Below are 18,901 nucleotides of genomic sequence, written 5' to 3'. Positions count from 1 at the left end.
AATTCTTCGGTGCTCAGCCTCCCTCATAGTCCAACTCTCACATTCATACATGACTACTGGAAAAACCATAGCTTTGCCTAGATGGACCTTTGTTGGCAAAGTAATGTCTCTGCTTTTTAATATGCTGTCTAGGTTGGTCATAGCTTTTCTTCCAAGGAGCAAGCGTTTTTTTAATTTCATGGCTGCAGTCACTATCTGTAGTGATTTTGGAGCCCCCAAAATAAAGTCTGTCATTGTTTCCACTGTTTCCCCATCTATTTGCCATGAAGTGATGGGACCAAAAGGGCAATACTGAGTGCTTAAAAAGTGTTCCTAACCTAGCCTCAGGCATCACGAAAATCTTCTCTGAGGCAGTGCCATTTAGGTTGACATCTGAAGACAAGGAATTGACGAGGTAACAAGGGAATGAAGAGCACTGTAGAAAGAGAGACTGACCCAAGTAAAGACCTGAGATGTATGAGATGACCTAAGGAGAAAGGTTAGTGTGGCGAGAATAAACAAGAACTGAGAAAATACTCCTAAGGTACTCTAACATTAGAGGATGAATAGTGGAGCAAGAGCCAGCCTTGGGACAGAAAAGAAACACTCAAAGATGTATAAGGAAGAGATGTACATGTCTTCACAACATAATGACAATCTGGAAGCCAGGAAGAGAAATTGTGAACACCAATTGCTATATGCTGCTACAGGTTGAAGTGTCCCTTTGATTTAGCAATACTAGGTTACTGGTAATCTTAAATAAGAGCATTGAAATGATTGTAATAAAAGCCAGATTAAGTGATCTGAAAGGGCAAGAGACAGGACTTCTGTTATGAAGATGGCAAAATGATCCCTTACAGGAGTGTCCTAAAAGTATAGGACACTCTTTTCACCCAGACTCTGAAGATGCTATTGGTGAGGGGAGCACCAGCATCCTTGAAAGGCTCTGTAGTGGCCATTCTCGGAAAGTCAGAAATGACAGTAGTGATGCTGCCATTGAGATGGGCTCCCTGAATTCTATGTGTGATAAGAGTGGCAGAGACCAAGTGGAGCACTTAACTGCCAGAGAGATACTTTAGAACTCTCTCTCTCTCTCTTCCCCTCTACTCTGTCTCTCTGGTGTGCATGGGTGGAGAGGTGGGGATGAGGGAAGGACACATGTCTGTGTGTGTATGTGCAAAGACAGCCAGAGCAGTGCACTTTTATTGGCAGAGGCAGTTATGCTTTCAGTATCTTGCCTCAATCTGTGTTGACTCTCTGTCATAATCTAGACTCTAGAGACTTTGATCATATCTCCTTTCCATATCACCAAACCAGCTTCCACAGATGGTTGATTCACTGCCTTGACATCTTGCTGACTATGAGAGGAAAGCAACTTCCTAATAAGCAGGAAGTTGTTTATCCAAAACACTGGATGCTTTGATAAGACACATGTGTGCCAGAAGGAGGGAAATAAACATAAACATTCATGAAACTGTTACATTGATGAACTTTCTAAGGGTCCAGTGGTCTGAGGCATGTAAAATGTGTACTTCTCCAAGATGAGATGAAGAGTAGAAGAGAGGAGACTGTTACTCTGGAGATCATTGCAGCCAGAGATGTGGGCAGACATGAAAGCCACAGTAACTTCCCAGGGAGCTCCAGAAAACTATCTGCTTCTGCTTCACTGTTGGAGATTAAGTCAATTGGTGGAAGCATCTCAGGTTCCTGAGAATTATGGCACCTTCCCAGTGCCTTCTGGAGAACTACTCAGTCATTGATGTCTCAAGGTGAGACTTTTGGTGGCACTTTATCTTCAATAGTGGTTTCTCCAGCCTTTACTCTCCTGCTTTTCTAACTGTTGTATAAGCCCCTAATTCATTATTTAGCCTTTCATATCTAGAAAACATAGAATGGTTCTGTTGTCTGATCCAGCCCATACTTCCCTACTTATTCAGGAATCATTGACTTCACTGGATTTTCAAGTGGTTGAGCCAATTTACTATGCTATTGACTATTTCAGTTTCTTCCCTTATGAATTAGCCATTCTTCTTATTAATTGCCCATTTTTCTGTGGTTTATGTGATGGTTAGTTTTATATGCCAACTTGGCTAGGCTATCAGTTCAGTTCAGTTCAGTTGATCAGTTGTATCCGACTCTGTGACCCAATGGACTACAGCACGCCAGGTTTCCCTGTTCATCACCAACTCCTGGAGCTTACTCAAACTCATGTCTTTCGAGTCAGTGATGCCATCCAACCATCTCATCCTCTGTCATCCCCTTCTCCTGCCTTCAGTCTTTCCCAGCATCAGGGTCTTTTCCAATGAGTCAGTTCTTCTCATCAGGTGGCCAAAGTATTGGAGTTTCAGCTTCAGCATCAGTCCTTCCAGTGAACATTCAGGACTTATTTCCTTTTAGAATTGACTAGTTTGATTTCCTTGCAGTCCAAGGGACTCTCAAGAGTCTTCTCCAACACCACAGTTCAAAAGCATCAATTCTTCAGTGCTCAGCTTTCTTTATAGTCCAACTCTCACATCCATACATGACTACTGGAAAAACCATAGCCTTGACTAGACGGACCTTTGTTGGCAAAGTAATGTCTCTGCTTTTTAATATGCTGTCTAGGTTGGTCATAGCTTTTCTTCCAAGGAGTAAGCGTCTTTTAATTTCATGGCTGCAGTCACAATCTGCAGTGATTTTGGAGCCCAGAAAAATGAAGTCTCTCACTGTTTCCATTGTTTCCCCATCTATTTGCCATGAAGTGGTGGGACCAGATGCCATGATCTAGTTTTCTGAATGTTGAGTTTTAAGCCAACTTTTTCACTCTCCTCTTTCACTTTCATCAAGAGGTTCTTTAGTTCCTATTCACTTTCTGCCATAAGGGTGGTGTCATCTGCATATCTGAGGTTATTGATATTTCTCCCAGCAATCTTGATTCCAGCTTGTGCTTCATCCAGCCCCACATTTTGCATGGTGCATTCTGCATATAAGTTAAATAAGCAGGGTGACAATACACAGCCTTGACATACTCCTTTCCCAATTTGGAACCAGAGATCTCTAGTCTTTCCCATTCTATTGTTTTCCTCTATTTTTTTGCACTGTTCACTGAGGAAGGCTTTCTTATCTCTCCTTGCAATTCTTTGGAACTCTGTATTAAGATGGATATATCTTTCTTTTTCTCCTTTTCCTTTTGCTTCTCTTCTTTTCTCAGCTAATTGCAAGGCCTCCTCAGACAACCATTTGGCCTTTTTGCATTTCTTTTTCTTGGGAATGGTCTTGATCTCTGCCTCCTATACAATGTCATGAACCTCTGTCCACAGTTCTTCAGGCACTTTATCAGATCTAATCTCTTGAATCTATTTGTCACTTCCACTGTATAATCATAAGGGATTTGATCTAGGCCATACCTGAATGGTCTAGTGGTTTTCCCCACTTTCTTCAATTTCAGTCTGAATTTGGCAATAAGGAGTTCATAATCTGAGCCACAGTCAGCTCCCAGTCTTGTTTTTTCTGACTGTATAGAGCTTCTCCATCTTTGGCTGCAAAGAATTTAATCAATCTGATTTCAGTATTGACCATCTGGTGATGTCCATGTGTAGAGTCATCTCTTGTATTGTTGGAAGAGGACGTTTGCTATGACCAGTGCATTCTCTTGACAAAACTCTGTTAGCCTTTGCCCTGCTTCATTTTGTACTCCAAGGCCAAACTTGCCTGTTACTTCAGGGATCTCTTGACTTCCTACTTTTGCATTCCAGTCCCCTATGATGAAAAGGACATCTTTTTTTTTTTTTTTTTTTTTTTTTGGTGTTGGTTCTAGAAGGTCTTGTAGAACCATTCAACTTCAGCTTCTTTGGCATTATTGGTTGGAGCATAGACTTGGATTACTGTGATACTAAATGGTTTGCCTTGGAAATGAACAGAGATCTTTCTATCTGTTGCATTTGAGATTGCACCCAAGCACTGCATTCAAACACAAATCTAGGTATTGCTGTGAAGATATTTTGCAGATGTAGTTAACATCTACAACTATTTGACTTGAAGTAAAGGAGATTATGCCCACTGAGAGAGTAATACATATGGGGGTGGGAGGGAAGAAGAGAATCTCCCCTATTTAGTTCTGTGTCCCTGGAGAACCCTGTGTGATACAAATTTTGGTACTAGGAAGTGGGTGCTGCTGTAACAAATACCGAAAATGTGGAAATGGCTTTGGAATTGGGTAATAGGTAGGGCTAGAAAAATTTTGAGGCACATGATAGAAAAGGCCTAGATTGCCTTGAAGAGACTGTTCTATAAATATGGAGGTTAAGGTAATTCTTGAGGTCTCAGATGGAAATGAGAAACATGTTTTTAAACCCTCAAAGAAAGGCAATCCTGATTACAAAGTGGTGGAGAACTTGGCTGAACTGTGTTTTACTGTTAGGTGGAAAGTAGAAATTGTAAACAATGAATCTTGATATTTAGCTCTAGATTTCCAAGAACAAGCATGGAAGGTATGACCTAATTTCTTGTTGCTTACAGTAAGACATAAGAGGAAAGAAAGAAATTGAAGAAAGGGCTTTTAAACAAAAAGGAACAAACACTTGATGATTTGAGAAGTTTTCAGCATATTCAGATAATACATACACTCTGGAAACAGAGGCGAGGGTGTATGTAGCTGGACAAACTGTTGTGGATGAGATTAGTTGTGTGATTTACAGATCTAATCAATCACCTCAGCAGAACCCAGGAATAGACATATGGGTTATATAGGAGGGATCTGTGGAGAACCCTCTTGTGTAATGGCATGGATTCCCCTGACATATAGAGAAGACTAACAAAGGTTTGTGAGAATGTCATATCAGCAGAAATACTGCCAACCTGGACTGAAGGGGACAGAGACAGAATGAAGGAAAGCTGTGGGACTTCAGGGATTCTACAGGTAGGAAATGAGTTGCCAAAATTACTCAGCTACATATATATGTTATGCTTCAAGAAAAAATAAAATGATTCCAAGGGCAGTACCTTGGACACAGAGGCCAGAGAGATGGGCCCAGAGGCAGAAGCTGAAGAAACTTCCTTGGGCTCAGAGGGCAGATAGAGCCACAGAGAATGATTCTCTAGCCCCAAGACCTAAAGGAATTTCCCCTGCCAGCTTTTGAATTTTCTTGAGATCAACTCTTTGCGATACTATGGACTGCAGCATGCCAGATTTCCCTGTCCTTCACTATCTCCTGGAGTTTGCTCAAACTCATGTCCATTGCATCAGTGATGATATCCAACCATCTCATCCTCTGTTGTCCCCTTCTCCTCTTGTCTTCAATCCTTCCCAGCATCTAGGTCTTTTCCAATGAGTCAGCTCTTCGCATCAGGTGGCCAAAGTTTTGGAGCTTCAGCTTCAGCATCAGTCCTTGCAATGAATATTCATGACCGATTTCCTTTATGATGGACTGATTGGATCTCCTTGCTGTCCAAGGGACTCTCAAGAGTCTTCTCCAACACCACAGTTCAAAAGCATCAATTCTTCAGTGCTCAGCCTTCTTTATGGTCCATCTCTCACATACAAACATGACTACTGGAAAAATCATAGCTTTGACTATACAGACCTTTGATGGCAAAGTGATGTCTTTGAGTTTTAATACACTGTATATATCCACTCTTTTTTAGATTCTTTCCCATATAGGTCATTAAGAGCATTGAGAAGAGTTCCATGGGCTATACAATAGGTTTTAATATTAATAGTTATCAATTTTATATATAGTAGTATGTATATGTCAATCCCAACCTCCCTATTTATCCCTTCCCCACCCTTCCCCCTCTTAACCATAAGTTTGTTTTCTACATCTGTGACTCTATTTCTGTCTTGTAAATAAGTTTATTTGTATCATTTTTTTAGATCCTACATATAACTGATATCACACGATATTTTTCTTTTTCTGTCTGAGTTACTTCATTCAGTATGACAATATCTAGGTCCATCCATGTTGCTGCAGATGACATTATTTCATTCTTTTTATGGGTGAGTAATATTCCTTTGGATTTCTTTGGAAGGAATGATGCTAAAGCTGAAACTCCAGTACTTTGGCCACCTCATGCAAAGAGTTGACTCATTGGAAAAGACTCTGATGCTGGGAGGGATTGGGGGTAGGAGGAGAAGGGGACGGATGAGATGGCTGGATGGCATCACTGACTCAATGGATGTGAGTCTGAGTGAATTCTGGGAGTTGGTGATGGACAGGGAGGCCTGGTGTGCTGCGATTCATGGGGTCACAAAGAGTCGGACACGACTGAGCGACTGAACTGAACTGAATATTCCATTGTATATATGTGTACCACAACTTTTTTACCCATTCATCTGTTGATGGACATTTAGGCTGCTTGGCTATTGTAAATAATGCTTCAATGAACATTTGGGTGCATGTATCTTTTCAAATTATGATTTTCTCTGGATATATGCCCAGTGATGAGATTGTAGGATCTAATCATAGCTCTGTTTTTAGTTTTTTAAGGAACCTTTATACTGTTCTCCATAGTGGTTTATCAATTTACATTCCCACCAACGGTGGAGGAGGGTTCCCTTTTTTCCACACCCTATGAGAAAGAAATGGTAACGCACTCCAGTATTCTTGCCTGGAAAATTCTATGGACAAAGGAGCCTGATGGGCTACAGTCCATGGGGTAGCAAAGAGTTGGGCATGACTGAGCTCACCCACACACATGTCCAGCATTTACTGTTTGTAGATTGTTTGATGATGTCCATTTTGATGGGTGAGAGATGATACATCATTGTAGTTGTGATTTTCATTTCTCTAATAATTATCGATGTTCAGCATCTTTTCATGTGCTTTTTGGCCATCCGTATGTCTTCTTTGGAGAAATGTCTATAGATCTTCTGCCCACTTTTTGACTGTCACCTTTGTATTTTGCAACCAGGCAACTTGTTTTCTAGTTTCACAGGTTCACAGATAGAGAGAAATTTTGTCCCATGGTGGGGCATTTTCAGAGTTTCACCCACACTTGATTTACAAAATTTAGATTATGAGGTTTGGGACTTTCTAAATTGATATTTAGATGAGATTTGGGACTTGGAGTTGATGCTGGAAAAATTTAAGACCTTTGGAGATGTTTAGATGCAATAAAGGTATTTTGCACACAGCATGAATGTGAAAGTATGGGTTCAAAGAGCGGACTGTATTGGGTTGAATAGTATCCTTCAAAAAATCAGTCCACCAGAACCTCAGAATGTGACCTTATTTGGAGATTGGGTTTTCACTGATGTAATCAAATTTACATGAAGCTGTATTAGATCAAGGTGGTCCCTAAATATAACAGTTAGTGTCCTAAGAAGCCCATGATAAGACACAGGGAAGAAGAACATGTGAAGACAAAGGCAGAGATTAGAGTGATGCAGCTAGAAGCCAAGAAATGCCAAGGATTGCTGACAACCGTAGCTAGGAGAGAGGTATGGAGCAATTCTTCCTTAGAGCTGTCAGAAGGGAAAGGAGCTGCTGTCCCCTTGATTGTGGACTTCTAACCTCCAGAACTGTGAGAGTATATTTCTGTTGTTTTAAGCCACTTAGTTTGTAGTTATTTGTTATAGTACGCCTAGGAAGCTAATACAGTCAGCATTTAGGTGTTGACTGGCATTCTATCATTATAAATATATATATTGCTTATTGGATATGAGGTCACAAATAATTTCTTCCAATTTGCCCCTTAGATTTTCACTATGATGCCACTGACATACATGATTTTTAACATAAAAGTTATAAACCTTTTCCTTTCTGTTTCATGGGGTTTTTCAGTGTCCTGTTTAAGAAATCCTTCTTACCCTGAAACAATGAAGTATTTCATATTTTCTTCTATAAGTGTTTATGAATGGAATGAGATAGAATTGTAATTTTTTTCAATCAATTGCTCCAGCACCACTTAGTAAACAGCCTGTCTCTTCTCCACTGATACAGAATTCTATTCTTGTCATATATCACTTTCCATATATGCAGGGGTCCATTTTTTATCTCTCTCTTCTGTTCCATGGATCTATTTGTCTACCTTTGTACCAATAACACATCAAATACTGGAACTTTGTAGCAGTGGTTTTCAACTAGGGATGATTTTACCTCCCAGGGGACATTTGGCAACTCAGGAGACACTTTTGGCTGTCACAATGGAGGTTGGGAGTGGTACTGGCATCTAACGGTAGAAAATGGAAATGCTGGTAAACATCTTACAATGCACAGGCCAGTCCCACACAAGGAATTATCCTGCCTCACATGTCAGAGGCACTGCGGTTGAAGGACCTTGTTTTATAGAAGGCTTGTATCTGATAGGAAGTGCATTATCTCACTGAAACCTCACAATAACTCTATGTGATAGGTACTACCACTATCCTTACTTTACAGATGAGAAAGAAGGAGCTCTGAGTTGACTGAAGGTCCTACATCAAACATTTGTCAATAATTGGTAGAATCTGGATATAAACCTAACTAAAACTCCCTAAAATAAGATAGTTCTCATCATGTCCTAAGACGGGGCTTCCAAATCTCTACAGTGTTTTCCATTGATTAACTGATCTTATCAGAAAACTCACTGTACACCCTTTAGATGCCAGACTGGGTTGAATGGTGGGAACCCCCAGCAAACAAACCAGAGTCCCTGGCCTTGTGGAGTTCATAGTCTAATAGGGAGATAAAAATGGGAACAGACAATCTCTCCTAAAATGCTGTGGCAGAGGGTAACCATCACTTCAGTTGCCTATCATAAAATAGTGCTTTAAAAGTGTTCAGGGACACGTGTCATCCTATGTACTCCCAAGTTTTGTTTAAAATCTGAATTTTAATCCATTACAGAAAGGGTTTGCTAAGCAAAATTCAACTTCACCCCAAACCGTGTTCAAATTATTGCAAATTGCAAATAAACTCAGCAAGTGGAATTGTACTGTAATGGGTATATAAATGTAGGGCAAAGACTGTACATGAAGATTGGGGGCTTCCCTTGTGTTCCAGTGGCTAATACTTGGCGCTTTCAATGCAGGGGGCCTGAGTTTGATTCCTAGTCAGAAAACTAGATCCAGTAAACCACAACGAAGATTGAAAGTTCTGTGTGCTCAACTAAGACCTGGCGCGGCCTAATTGATTAATTAACTTTTAAAAAATATTGGACAGCAATCTTCATATAAAGAAAAATAATTAAATCTCTTATTTTGGTGGGACTATAAATCAGGAGAGTCACTATGAAGAACAGTACAGAGATACCTTAAAAAACTAAAAGCAGAGCTGCCATGTGATCCAGCAATCCCACTCCTAGGCATATATCCAGAGAAAACTGTAATTCAAAAAGATACATGCAAAAAGAAAAAAAAAAAGATACATGCATCTCAATGTTCATTGCAGCACTAATTACAATAGCCAAGACACAGAAGCAACATAAATGCCCATCAACAGATTAATGGATAAAGATGTGGTACATATATACAATTAAATACTACTCAACCATAAAAAGGAATGAAATACTGCTATTTGCAGCAAGATAGATGGACCCTACTTACTAAGTGAAATCAGACAAAGACAAATATCATGATATCACTTACATGTAGAGTCAAAAAATTATACAAGTGAACTTATTTATAAAACAGAAACAGACTCACAAACTTTGAAAATAAACTCATGGTTGCCAAAGGGGAAAGGTCTTGCGGATGGATAAATTAGGAGTCTGGCATTAACATATACATACACATATATATAAAATAGACAATCATCAAGATCTACTGTATAGCAAAAGGAACTCTACCCGTATTCTTTGAATAACCTGTATGGAAAAGAATCTGAAAAAGAATGGATATATGTATAACTGAATAACTTTGCTCTATATCTGAAACTAACACAACATTGTAAATCAGCTCATACTTCAATATTAAATAAAAACTAAAAATAGAATTGGAAAGGATTTGTCAAAAAAATTCTCTTCTTTTGTTTGGAGAGAAAATGCTTGTCATTTGTTCTGGATTAATACAATAATCATGGCAGGGAATCTGTGGTAAAACAGTAGAATCAAAGTTAGAACCATTTAACCTCCACCTCTGCTCACCCCAGCCTTTCAGAAGTTTGAAAAGAAGGCCTGCAGGGTCATTAGTTTCTCTCTGTGGTAGCAGGATGGATGTGTTGGTCTCAAACCATCCATAATAGATGGGTTCTAGTCTAGCCTTCAAAATCTACTCCTATGATGATTGTTCCACAGCCTCCCTTGGCAGTTCTTAAGTGTTCTTGGAATTTTAATATTTATTAAATCCAAACCTCATCAACTTATTTCTGAAGTCCAGACAACAGCAGGCAAAATCTCTTGTAATTGATTCATTACCTGTTCTTCCCTTGTTAGGTTCTGATTTTACTTGCCAGGCACTTTCCATTGTCAAACTATTTCCTTCCTGTCTCAATTGCCAAACTTTCTTCTTAGTCTTACATCACTCCTGTCCTCATCTCCTCCCATTCCTGCCCAGCCTCTCCTTTTCTGAGTGCAGGCTTCTCAGTCTCCTTTGGACCTAATTCTGGGAGCACTCCTGATCCCAGTTGCTGAATTTTGCAACTTTCCAGTTATCTTTTTACTTTTTCTGAACAGTAATGCTTACAGGATTAATTCTATCTTACTATTACTGTAGCTAGCTAAGGGAAACTGATGCCTATTTTGTAATGTTGCTTTTATGAGAAATAATCTAGCTTTAGGACTTCCCTGGTGATACAGTGGATAAGAATCTGCCTCCCAATGCAGGGGACATAGGTTTGATCCCTGGTCCAGGAGAATCCCACATGCCACGGGGCAACTAAGCCCCTGCACCACAACTACTGAAGCCCTCCATACCTGGAGCCCGTGAACCACAACTCCTGAGCCTGCATGTTGCAACTACTGAAACCCAAGCACCTAGAGCCTGTGCTCTGCAACAAGAGAAGCCACAACGAGAAGCCTATGTACTGCGATTAGAGAGTAGCCCCCACTCTCCACAACTAGAGAAAGCCTATGTGCAGCAACAAAGACTCAGGAAAACCAAAAAATTAAAATCTAGCCTTAAAATTTTCACCCAGTATCTATTTAGCCATTTTCACACTTTTTAGTTATGTATTTCTTATGTACTTAAGTAGATTGGGCAATGCTTTCCTGACAAAGACTTCCCTTAATACAGTTTAGCCAAAGTTTTGTTGAATAATTATAGCAATTAAATTTTTAATGTTCCTACTTCAAGCATTCATCCACCACCTATTTATTAAGGATCTATTGTATTCCAAGCACTGGGCCTTTAGGATGAATCAGACTCAGACTATCTTCCTGCAGCTCCCCTCCAGTGGCACGCCAGGCATTTTGACTAATAATTATGATAAGAGGTAGACAGTTCTGAGTGTCTTCAGAACACAATGGATGTACAGCTCAGTCACAAACATTTTCTGAGTGACTTCAGTCTGACTGGCAGGCACTTCAGTCTGACTGCTGAGCAGAGAGGGAGGTGGATACAAAGATGAATCATATAAGGTCCCTACCCTCAGGAGTCACAATCTAGAGGGAGAGACTGAACGGGGTAAGATGTTTTGAGGCTTACTAAGAGGAAATATAGGCTGAGTCTTGAAGAAGAAGATAGCAGGCAGAGGTAAAGGAGGGTATTCATCCAGGCAGGGTAACAGCCTAAACAAAAACACAAAGGCATAAAACCACAAGGCTGGGACTTTCCTGGTGGTCCAGTGGTTAAGAGTTTGCTTGCAACGTAGGGGACGTGGTTTTGATCCCTAGTCAGGGGACTAAGATTCCACATGCCTTGGAGCAACTAAGCTCCATGTGCTGCCACAACTACTGAGCCCACACACTGCAACAGAAGATCCCAGGGCCACAACAAGTAATAAAGTAAAAGAAAAAAAAAGACCTGGAGATATATACATACATATATATGTATGCCATATACATATACACATAAGTACAGCCAAGTAAATATATACATACATATTTTTTAAAAAAGCAAGTTGCAGACAGGTAAATAGGAAAGACTACAGATTTCTTCAAGAAAATTAGAGATACCAAGGGAACATTTCATGCAAAATTGGGCACAATAAAGGACAGAAATTGTATGGACCTAACAGAAGCAGAAGATATTAAGAAGAGGTGGCAAGAATAAGCAGAAGAACTGTACAAAAAAGATCTTCATGACCCAGGTAATCACGATGGCCTGATCACTCATCTAGAGCCAGACATCTTGGACTGCGAAGTCAAGTGGGCCTTAGGAAGCATCACTGGGAACAAAGCTAGTAGAGGTGATGGAATTCCAGTTGAGCTATTTCAAATCCTAAAAAATGATGCTGTGAAAGTGCTTCACTCAATATACCAGCAGATTTGAAAAACTCAGCAGTGGCCACAGGACTGGAAAAGGTCAGTTTTCATTTCAATCTCAAAGAAAGACAATGCCAAAGAATGCTCAAACTACTGCACAATTACACTCACCTCACATGCTAGCAAAATGATGCTCAAAATTCTCCAAACCAGGCTTCAATAGTATGTGAACGGTGAACTTCCAGATGTTCAAGCTGGATTAGAAAAGGCAGAGGAACCAGAAATCAAATTGCCAACATCTGCTGGATCATCAAAAAAGCAAGAGAGTTCCAGAAAAAACATCTACTTCTGCTTTATTGACTATGCCAAAGCCTTTGACTCTGTGGATCACAACAAACTGTTGAAAATTCTTAAAGAGATGGGAACACCAGACCACCTTACCTACCTGCTGAGAAATCTGTATTCAGGTCGGGAAGCAACAGTTAGAACTGGACATGGACTGGTTCCAAATAGGGAAAGGAGTACATCAAGGCTGTATATTGTCAACCTGCTTATTTAACTTACATGCAGAGTATATCATGAGAAACGCTGGGCTGGATGAAGCACAAGCTGGAACCAAGATTGCCTGGAGAAATATCAATAACCTCAGATATGCAGATGACACCACCCTTATGACAGAACGTGAATAGGAACTAAAGAGCCTCTTGATGAAAGTGAAAGAGGAGAGTGAAAAAGTTGGCTTAAAACTCAACATTCAGAAAACTCAGATCATGGCATCCAGTCCCATCACTTCGTGGCAAATAGATGGGGAGACTATGGAAACAGTGAGAGACTTTATTTTGGGGGGCTCCAAAATCACTGCATATGGTAACTGCAGGCATGAAATTAAAAGATGCTTGGTCCTTGGAAGAAAAGTTATGACCAACCTAGACAGCATATTAAAAAGCAGAGACATTACTTTGTCAGCAAAGGTCCATCTAGTCAAAGCCATGGTTTTTCCAGTAGTCATGTATGGATGTGAGAGTTGGACTATAAAGAAAGCTGAGCGCTGAAGAATCACTGCTTCTGAATTGTGGTGTTAGAGAAGACTCTTGAGAGTCCCTTGGATTGCAAGGAGATTCAACCAGTCCATCCGAAAGGAAATCAGTCCTGAGTATTCATTGGAGGGACTGATGCTAAAGCTGAAACTCCAATACTTTAGCCACCTTATGCAAAGAATTGACTCATTGGAGAAGACCCTGATGCTGGGAAAGATTGAAGGCGGGAGGAGAAGGGGATGACAGAGGATGAGATGGTTGGATGGCATCACCAGCTCAATGGACATGAGTTTGAGTAAACTCCAGGAGTTGTTGATGGACCAGGAAGCCTGGCGTGCTGCAGTCCATGGGGTCACAAAGAGTTGGACACAACTGAGTGACTGAACTGAACTGAACTGAACTGAATGATATATGGTATTGAATATATTTTCATAGGTTTATTTGCCATCTATATATCTTGGGTCCACCAACTCAATGGACATGAGTTTGAGTAAATTCCAGGAGTTGGTGATAGACAGGGAGGCCTGGCATGCTGCAGTCCATGGAGTCACAAAGAGTTGGACATGACTGAGCAACTGAACTGAACTGAGACAGGTAAATATAGTATGATACCACTTACCTAAACTTTCAATATATGGAAAATAATACTATATATTATTTTGGAATACTTATGTATTGAATAGCAAGATTATAAAAACATACATGTGAACATTAAATACTAAATTCATTCTGGTTACTGCTGGAAAAAGAGCAGGAAGCCTGGGGGGAAGAAAGGGCTATAAGAGGGTATTGTAATCATTCACTTCTTTATCTGGGTGGTGAATCACGTGGGGTTCAATATTTGATTTTCTCTTCTCTTCCACATGCAACAATATTTTATAATTTGTTAAAGTTGGGGAGAAAGGGCCTTTTGGGATAGACTGTTAAATTGTGGTAGTGACCTTAAAGCAGTGTCAGTAGGTGGTGGGAGCAAAGGCTGAATGCAGTGGTGAGAAGAGAACAGGAGGTACCATTTGAGCTGAGTTTTAAAGACTTGCAAGCCCTCAAACTGTATTTCCAGCCTCTAGTCAAGCTAACCAGGTCAATATGCCTTAGATATAGCCCACTTGATCTCCACCCTAATCCTCACTCTTGATTCCCATATTTACTTACATCAATTCTGTTCCCAGGGATTAACAGTTGTAGCTGCAACTTTCTGACAACCTGCTGCAGTCCTGGCCACTATGTACAGAACACCTACTATGTGCCAGGAACTTTACAGATACTCTTCTAGTTAACCCTGACAGCAAACAGAAGTAGATGTCATTCTCATTTTACAAATGAGAAAACTGAGCTTAAATGTCATACTCCAGGTCACTCAGGAAATGGTAAAGCTGAGATTTATATCTATGTTCATCTGAACCTAAAACATGTCTTTCCATTACAGCAGCCTGTCTTACCTTCCCAACCCTGGCCCCACTGTACTCAGTTTCCATTCCTTGACTCAGTTCAAATATCCAACCCTTCCTTTTCTGATTCATCCATTCAAACATGTATTGAGTGCTTCCCAGCTACTGGTACTCCATCCATATGCCCTTGGCCCAGCCCAGAGACACTTGCAGCTTCTGAAGACTGGATGGCTTATGCTTCAAACACTGGCATCTTTCAGCCTGAAGGCTTTATCTGGCTGCAGGAGGACTTGGCCCATGTGGCAAGCAGGCTAAGGTGATAGAGAATTAGCACCTGAGGGTGCTAGCCTCAACCAATGCAGGGTGATGCTTGGTAGAAAATACCCCCACTTGCTCTCTTTGATGGGACAACTCGGAAGTACATTCTACACACTTCCTGAGAAGGCACCCAGCAGGATGAGCCCTAGTTGCCCATCGCTGTAGCCCTCTGATTAATGAGCCTTTTATTGGCTTTCTTACCTTTTGTGTCTCACTTTCCTACTCTCTCACCATAGTTCTTGGAATCACGCTCAAATAAGCTCCATGTGCTTTCTCAGAGGGTACTTAGGGGAACAGAGACTAAGACAGAGGGTCTTCCTTATGCAGAGTCAGCAAAGCCTTCCCTTGAGCCCAGGCATTGTTTGTGTTCCTTCCTTCCACTAGCTTTGCTCCAGCTCCCTGAGGCTCTGTCATGCTATCCCAAAGCCTTTCCAAATGTGGGTCTGCCTAGCTCACTTTGAACCCCTCAGAGCCGATGCCCTGTTCTTCTTTGTCTTCCTTGACCCCAGCACACCAGAACTGCCCACTAAATGCCTGCTGAGTGGGCTGAACTGTTGAAAGTCCTTCTTACATTTGATCTAATTAATCCTCACCCCCCTTTCAGGAAACCTTGTATTACCCTTAAGCCTAGAATTATATACACGTCAAGTCAAAATACATACAAGTTGTAACAGTGTCAGAATAAATTTTTCTTCAGTTTGAACCAGAAATAAACTAGAAAAACAAATCCAGGGACTACATCTTCTAATGCAGGGGGTGCAGGTGATCCCTGGTCGGACAGCTAAGATCCCACGTGCCTCGGCCAAAAAACTAAAACATAAAACTGAAACAATATTGTAACAAATTCAATAAAAGACTTTAAAAATGGTACACATAAAAAAACCCAAATCCAATCATTTATTACACTTAAGATATTAATTTTGACAGTTTTCCTTAAAAAAAAAAAAGCCGTACTTACGTTGGGTGCTTTGATTCAGACTATGAAGATGAATTGAAGTAATTGTTTTAAAACTTCTGTTTATTAATAAAATGCAAATGCATTGCTTGAAATGAAGGCAAGCAGGTTAGTCCAGGACCAGAGATATCTGAAGAGAAATACATTTTTTTTTTGCTTTCAGTGAGGCACCCTTATGAAACAATATAAAGTGGTAGATAAGAGCATGGATTTTAAAGCCAGCTTGCCTCTGTTTCTGTTTCCACCACTTACAGCCATGTGATCTGGAACCATTTACCCAATCCCTCTATTTCTTAGTTGCCTTAATTATAAATTAGAGATAATAATAGTGCCTATTATCTCACAAAGTTGCTGTCATTGAGATGGGGGTGGGGGGGATAATCTTGCTGCTGTTTTGGCTCATCGCTGCATCTTCCTCCTGCTCCATCAGAGAGCACCCTACTCCATGTTTCTCGTTCCTGCACCTCCCCCCACCTTCTCATAACCAGCCACTTCCTCACTCTTAATCTCCCTTCCCTCACTACCTGGACCTAGCCCAAGAGCTTTCTCCATTGGGGTCCCTCCTGTTTCTCATACCTCCTTTTTCCTACCTCATCTCTCTTCTCCAATTGAGGATATAGGTATTTAGAAGAGGCATATCTATAGGCCTCAGAAAGGAAGTTCCAGAGAATACAATGGAATGACTGAGGAGCAATGCAAGAAGGAAGGGCTGGGTCAGTGGAGGGGACCCAGGGAAGGACCTGTATAGAACAGATGGAAGAAGAGTCAGAAAGGCAGGGTGACCTCAGTGAATGGGATTCATCCTGAGAGTCTCTTGGAGGAGGAAGCATTAACCCTGAGTCTTTTCTCCCCAGAGCAGTGCTGTTCTTGTCCTACCCTAGGACCTTAGGTGAATCCTCATTCCAAGTGTCTGGAAGAAGTAATTGAACCAGAATTATTTGTCTTTCTCACTGATAAAGGTGCCAGGTCTGTCACTTTGAAGAGAAGGTCCTCTAGTTTCCAGCCTTCCCCAATCTTACAGCATCATCTTGACTGTATCTGGGAAGTAGGAGATAAGAATATTCTGCTTCTTATCTATAAAACACTGGCTCTCTGGCTGTAGACCTAATTTAGATTATAATCTCCTAGAACCATGTCTAGCAGTGCTGCATAGGAAAAAGCATAAACCATAGTGTCAGGTAGACATAGATTCTATTTTCAGCTCTGCCACTCACCAGTCACATGACTTTGAGGAAGTCATTAACCTCTCTGAGCCCCAATGTCCTCATGGGGATTGAAGTCCCCACCTCATAGATCATAGAAATAATTTTATTTATTTTTTATTTGGCAGCACCAGGTCTTAGTTGCAGCATGTGGGATCTAGTTCCCTGATCAGGGATCAAACTCAGGCCCCCTGCATTGGGAGTGTGGAGTTTTAGACACCAGATCACCAGGGACATCTGGGTTATAGGAAGAGTTAAATGAGATGATGTATGAAAGACTCACAACTGGGAGGACTGAGACTGGGTCTATTTGTTCACTATTTGTAGTTCAATGTTCAGCACAGAGCATGCTCTCAATAAATACCTGTTATAACTGAACGAATGAGTAGGTACCCAACAAACTGTAGCCAGGTATACCTTTGTCTGGGCTGATTCTGGCTGACTGCAATGACACTCTGCCCTGACATATTCCGAAAAAAACTCACTGCATCGAATCCAGAGATAGTAGCACACTAGTCTAATGTGCGTGGGAGATTGCATCATGTCCCAGCAGGTTAAAAGGGGCTGGTGTGAAACAAAAGTTTCAATAATATTGATTGTGCCCACTGAGGAGTTTAATATAGTGCTTCTCAAATCTTAATGCGCCTCGGAATCACCTGGAGATCTTGTTAAAAAGCAGGTTCTGTCTGCCATCTTTCTGTGCTGTCATAATGGTGCGCACAAATGTCCTGACTGATATTCTCAAGAGCATCAACAATGCCAAAAAGAGAGGTTCTTATTAGCCTGTACTCCAAAGCCAACATCCAGTGTCTAACTGTGATGATGAAGCATGATTAAATTGGCCAATCTGAAGTCACTGATGATCACAGAGCTGGGAAAATTGTTGTGAACCTCACAGGCAAGTTACACAAGTGTGGAGATCAGACCCAGATTTGATGTACAACTCAAAGATCTAGAAAAATGGCAGAATAACTTGCTACCATCCAGTCACTTTGGTTTCATTATACTGATAACCTTAGCTGGCATCAAGGACCACAAAGAAGCAAGATGAAAACACACAGGTGGGAAAATCTTGGGCTTCTTTTTTTAGGGATATAACGTGTGTATGGTCAGTTGCTCAGTCGTGTCCGACTCTTTGTGACCCCATGGACTGTAGCCCACCAGGCTCCTCTGTCCATTGGATTCTCCAGGTAAAAATACTGGAGTTTGTTGCCATCTCCTCCTCCAGCGGATCTTCCCACAGGGATTGAACCCACATCTCCTGAGTCTCCTGCTTTGGCAGGCGGATTCTTTACCATTGCGCCGCTTGAGAAGTAATATATACATGCAAAGAAAATGCCTCACTGGGGGAAAAAAGAATAGATTCTGACTCATCAGTTGCAAGTGGAGATTTGACAAGCTGCCGGGTGATGCCGAGACTGCTGGCTTTCGGACCTCATTTTGAGTAGCAGAGGTCTAATACGGGGTGAACAAATTTCCCCTGTAATGGGCCAGACGGTAAATATTGTAGCTTTGTGAACCATGGGATTCCTGCTGCAACTGCTTAACTCTGCAGTACTGAAAAAGGGTGGCCATAGAAAACACTCAAACAAACAAGCATGATTGTGTTCCAATAAACCTGTATTTACAAAAACCCAGCAGACCGAATTTGGCCTATGGGCTGTATGTAGTTTGCCTACCCTTTATCTAATACAGGTAAATCAACATACCACTCTCGTAATGAACATCAGTGAGCTTGTCACCTGAGTGCCCAATAATTCCCTC

The 18,901-nt window shown here is 41.0% G+C and overlaps 1 pseudogene; it reads left to right on the top strand.

Annotated features, from left to right (window-relative positions):
- Positions 1-17,847: 17,847 nt before the first annotated feature.
- Positions 17,848-18,227, top strand: LOC129656263 (40S ribosomal protein S15a-like; annotated as a pseudogene).
- The last annotated feature ends 674 nt before the right edge of the window (positions 18,228-18,901 follow it).

The sequence above is a fragment of the Bubalus kerabau genome, chromosome 6 (assembly GCF_029407905.1).
Source record: "Bubalus kerabau isolate K-KA32 ecotype Philippines breed swamp buffalo chromosome 6, PCC_UOA_SB_1v2, whole genome shotgun sequence".
In the NCBI taxonomy this organism is placed as follows: Eukaryota; Metazoa; Chordata; class Mammalia; order Artiodactyla; family Bovidae; genus Bubalus; species Bubalus kerabau.
The sequence above is the reverse complement of the archived record's forward strand: the minus strand, read 5'-3'. Positions and strand labels throughout refer to the sequence as shown.